The sequence below is a fragment of the Schistocerca americana genome, unplaced genomic scaffold (genome assembly GCF_021461395.2).
Source record: "Schistocerca americana isolate TAMUIC-IGC-003095 unplaced genomic scaffold, iqSchAmer2.1 HiC_scaffold_598, whole genome shotgun sequence".
In the NCBI taxonomy this organism is placed as follows: Eukaryota; Metazoa; Arthropoda; class Insecta; order Orthoptera; family Acrididae; genus Schistocerca; species Schistocerca americana.
Genome location: NW_025726344.1, coordinates 65,001 through 70,000, shown reverse-complemented (window position 1 = coordinate 70,000; position 5,000 = coordinate 65,001). Strand labels below are relative to the sequence as shown.

Genomic DNA, 5,000 nt, shown 5'->3' with positions numbered 1-5,000 from the left:
CGTACCTTAACCTAACCTATGTCGTACCTTAACCTAACCTATGTCGTACCTTAACCTAACCTATGTCGTACCTTAACCTAACCTATGTCGTACCTTAACCTAACCTATGTCGTACCTTAACCTAACCTATGTCGTACCTTAACCTAACCTATGTCGTACCTTAACCTAACCTATGTCGTACCTTAACCTAACCTATGTCGTACCTTAACCTAACCTATGTCGTACCTTAACCTAACCTATGTCGTACCTTAACCTAACCTATGTCGTACCTTAACCTAACCTATGTCGTACCTTAACCTAACCTATGTCGTACCTTAACCTAACCTATGTCGTACCTTAACCTAACCTATGTCGTACCTTAACCTAACCTATGTCGTACCTTAACCTAACCTATGTCGTACCTTAACCTAACCTATGTCGTACCTTAACCTAACCTATGTCGTACCTTAACCTAACCTGTATTGCGCCTTAACCTAACCTGTATTGCGCCTTAACGTAACCTGTATTGCGCCTTAACGTAACCTGTATTGCGCCTTAACGTAACCTGTATTGCGCCTTAACGTAACCTGTATTGCGCCTTAACGTAACCTGTATTGCGCCTTAACGTAACCTGTATTGCGCCTTAACGTAACCTGTATTGCGCCTTAACGTAACCTGTATTGCGCCTTAACGTAACCTGTATTGCGCCTTAACGTAACCTGTATTGCGCCTTAACGTAACCTGTATTGCGCCTTAACGTAACCTGTATTGCGCCTTAACGTAACCTGTATTGCGCCTTAACGTAACCTGTATTGCGCCTTAACGTAACCTGTATTGCGCCTTAACGTAACCTGTATTGCGCCTTAACGTAACCTGTATTGCGCCTTAACGTAACCTGTATTGCGCCTTAACGTAACCTGTATTGCGCCTTAACGTAACCTGTATTGCGCCTTAACGTAACCTGTATTGCGCCTTAACGTAACCTGTATTGCGCCTTAACGTAACCTGTATTGCGCCTTAACGTAACCTGTATTGCGCCTTAACGTAACCTGCATTGCGCCTTAACGTAACCTGCATTGCGCCTTAACGTAACCTGTATTGCGCCTTAACGTAACCTGCATTGCGCCTTAACGTAACCTGCATTGCGCCTTAACGTAACCTGTATTGCGCCTTAACGTAACCTGTATTGCGCCTTAACGTAACCTGTATTGCGCCTTAACGTAACCTGTATTGCGCCTTAACGTAACCTGTATTGCGCCTTAACGTAACCTGTATTGCGCCTTAACGTAACCTGTATTGCGCCTTAACGTAACCTGTATTGCGCCTTAACGTAACCGATATTGCGCCTTAACGTAACCTATATTGCGCCGTAACGTAACCTATATTGCGCCGTAACGTAACCCACATTGCCCCTTAACGTAACCTATATTGCGCCGTAACGTAACCTATATTGCGCCGTAACGTAACCCACATTGCCCCTTAACGTAACCCACATTGCCCCTTAACGTAACCCACATTGCCCCTTAACGTAACCCAACACACGTTGGGCCTTAACCCAACACACGTTGGGCCTTAACCCAACACACGTTGGGCCTTAACCCAACACACGTTGGGCCTTAACCCAACACACGTTGGGCCTTAACCCAACACACGTTGGGCCTTAACCTGCTCTGTAATTGTCATACGACGCGTTAAATTAGTGTAGTGTTGCCTAACTGCAACCCCCGCAATATAGTTTGCTACTCGCACTGCCCGGTCCCCAGTGTATCGCTTCATGTTAAACACCTTGCAGCTATACACTGTAATGTGGATGGCAGCAGGACGTACATGCTCAATGCCCTTTGCAGTTGTTCATTGGCATTTGCAGTTGTTCATTGGCATTCGCATGGCGAAGCACTTAGCCTACGCTGTGGTACGGCCTGTGTCAACTGTCCGCTGATGTTGTACGTCCAAATCACACACTGTACTGCACATTGGTCCTCATGTACTGAATGATACATCGTGGTACATGTGACCGTACAACGACTGCGCCAACAACGGCGAACCATGCGGTCCAAATGTTGTGCACTCAGCTACGTGTCGTCTCCCTATAAGAGCTGGATTGCAGTGTGGTATGCCCTGGATGGCGATCAGCATGAGCCGTCTGTTGATGTAGTGGCGCGTGTTGTCAGACGTAGTCGTCTCTTCTCACACACCGTGATAGCACGGTGCACTGCGTTCCACATCTGCGACATGCGACAGAGGCCGGTTGACAGTCGTTCGCGCAATGGACATCGCATACGTACGGGGGCCACCTTCCACGTGTTCGCTAAGCGTGGACATGTTGTTGCGTGTATGTGGGCAGACAGTGTGTCGTGACACCTGACACAGGCATGCAACAATCGTTGAATTTGCAAATGGCGATGGACGCCTACGTTTGCTGGTGACGTTACGCAAATGAACAACTGGTAAACCGTTGTGGTGCGGTTGTTCTCGCTAGGGGTGAATCAGTGATGGCGACGATCGGTTGAGCTACCAACCGGTTGTTGCAGCGATACCCACCATGCCCACGAACGTGAATGGCATGTGGGTGTGAAGCGATACGCGGCGGTGGCTGGGTGGGACCGTCCCCGGCCGGTGAGGGGGGGCCTCCCGGCGTGTTGGCCGTGCGGTGCGTGGGCGCACGCGCTACAGCCGGCTGGTGGGGGCGGCCAGTGGCAGGCGCGCCGGCCGACGGAGGCGGCAGGCGGCGCAGCTGCGCGCCGGCGCACCCTGCACGCGGCGCCGTGCGGCCAAAGTAGGTCCTCGCGGGCCCGGTGCGAAGCGCGGTGGACATCTGCAGTGTGCTGGTCCGATTGAGGACTGTGTGCGCTGAGGATGCGCCGCCGCCCGGCGCTCGGCGCCGCGACGCCGTCTGCTGCTCGGTCGCCTCTGCGGTTCTCGCAGGTGGTTTGTATCGCAGCTGTGCGGACGTGTTGGCGCGTGCGCTGTGCTGGGAGAGTTCGCTTCGGCACCCAAGTGGGGCTTTTGTCCTTCTGTGGCGCTGGCGTTGGAGCTGCCGGTCACCGTAGGTGGCGCGTGTTGTCTCCCGCCGGCAATGCCACGACAGCACGCTCCCGGGCCTCTGTCGGCAGCGGCAAGCTCAGTTGGGAGCACGGGTGGTCGCACCTAAAGCGTCTACTCGCCAAACTCCGGGCGATTGCGCCTCTCTCGAACCCGACCAAGTACTTAGGACGGCGCTGCGCGCCGCCGGGACCTGAGAGGGTTTCGAGGTGTATGGTGCAGGGGAGCTCAGCCTCCTCCTGTTTGCAGAATAATTGAGCGGACGCTTGCGTGTTCGCGCGGGCCCCCGGGACACACTCCCGGGCGGCCGGCTGCTCAGCTCTAGTTGACGCAGCTCCCTGGTTGATCCTGCCAGTAGTCATATGCTTGTCTCAAAGATTAAGCCATGCATGTCTCAGTACAAGCCGCATTAAGGTGAAACCGCGAATGGCTCATTAAATCAGTTATGGTTCCTTAGATCGTACCCACGTTACTTGGATAACTGTGGTAATTCTAGAGCTAATACATGCAAACAGAGTCCCGACCAGAGATGGAAGGGACGCTTTTATTAGATCAAAACCAATCGGTCGGCTCGTCCGGTCCGTTTGCCTTGGTGACTCTGAATAACTTTGGGCTGATCGCACGGTCCTCGTACCGGCGACGCATCTTTCAAATGTCTGCCTTATCAACTGTCGATGGTAGGTTCTGCGCCTACCATGGTTGTAACGGGTAACGGGGAATCAGGGTTCGATTCCGGAGAGGGAGCCTGAGAAACGGCTACCACATCCAAGGAAGGCAGCAGGCGCGCAAATTACCCACTCCCGGCACGGGGAGGTAGTGACGAAAAATAACGATACGGGACTCATCCGAGGCCCCGTAATCGGAATGAGTACACTTTAAATCCTTTAACGAGTATCTATTGGAGGGCAAGTCTGGTGCCAGCAGCCGCGGTAATTCCAGCTCCAATAGCGTATATTAAAGTTGTTGCGGTTAAAAAGCTCGTAGTTGGATTTGTGTCCCACGCTGTTGGTTCACCGCCCGTCGGTGTTTAACTGGCATGTATCGTGGGACGTCCTGCCGGTGGGGCGAGCTGAAGGCGTGCGACGCGCCTCGTGCGTGCTCGTGCGTCCCGAGGCGGACCCCGTTGCAATCCTACCAGGGTGCTCTTGAGTGAGTGTCTCGGTGGGCCGGCACGTTTACTTTGAACAAATTAGAGTGCTTAAAGCAGGCAAGCCCGCCTGAATACTGTGTGCATGGAATAATGGAATAGGACCTCGGTTCTATTTTGTTGGTTTTCGGAACCCGAGGTAATGATTAATAGGGACAGGCGGGGGCATTCGTATTGCGACGTTAGAGGTGAAATTCTTGGATCGTCGCAAGACGAACAGAAGCGAAAGCATTTGCCAAGTATGTTTTCATTAATCAAGAACGAAAGTTAGAGGTTCGAAGGCGATCAGATACCGCCCTAGTTCTAACCATAAACGATGCCAGCCAGCGATCCGCCGCAGTTCCTCCGATGACTCGGCGGGCAGCCTCCGGGAAACCAAAGCTTTTGGGTTCCGGGGGAAGTATGGTTGCAAAGCTGAAACTTAAAGGAATTGACGGAAGGGCACCACCAGGAGTGGAGCCTGCGGCTTAATTTGACTCAACACGGGAAACCTCACCAGGCCCGGACACCGGAAGGATTGACAGATTGATAGCTCTTTCTTGATTCGGTGGGTGGTGGTGCATGGCCGTTCTTAGTTGGTGGAGCGATTTGTCTGGTTAATTCCGATAACGAACGAGACTCTAGCCTGCTAACTAGTCGCGTGACATCCTTCGTGCTGTCAGCGATTACTTTTCTTCTTAGAGGGACAGGCGGCTTCTAGCCGCACGAGATTGAGCAATAACAGGTCTGTGATGCCCTTAGATGTTCTGGGCCGCACGCGCGCTACACTGAAGGAATCAGCGTGTCTTCCTAGGCCGAAAGGTCGGGGTAACCCGCTGAACCTCCTTCGTGC

At 52.7% G+C, this 5,000-nt stretch overlaps 1 non-coding gene across 1 annotated transcript in view; it reads left to right on the top strand.

The window, feature by feature from the left end:
• Window positions 1-3,356: 3,356 nt before the first annotated feature.
• The window catches only part of LOC124587298, a 1,910-nt gene continuing 266 nt past the window's right edge, over window positions 3,357-5,000 (top strand). The window contains exon 1 of the ribosomal RNA XR_006975413.1: window positions 3,357-5,000. This exon is cut by the window's right edge and continues 266 nt beyond it. This is a non-coding gene — a ribosomal RNA (small subunit ribosomal RNA).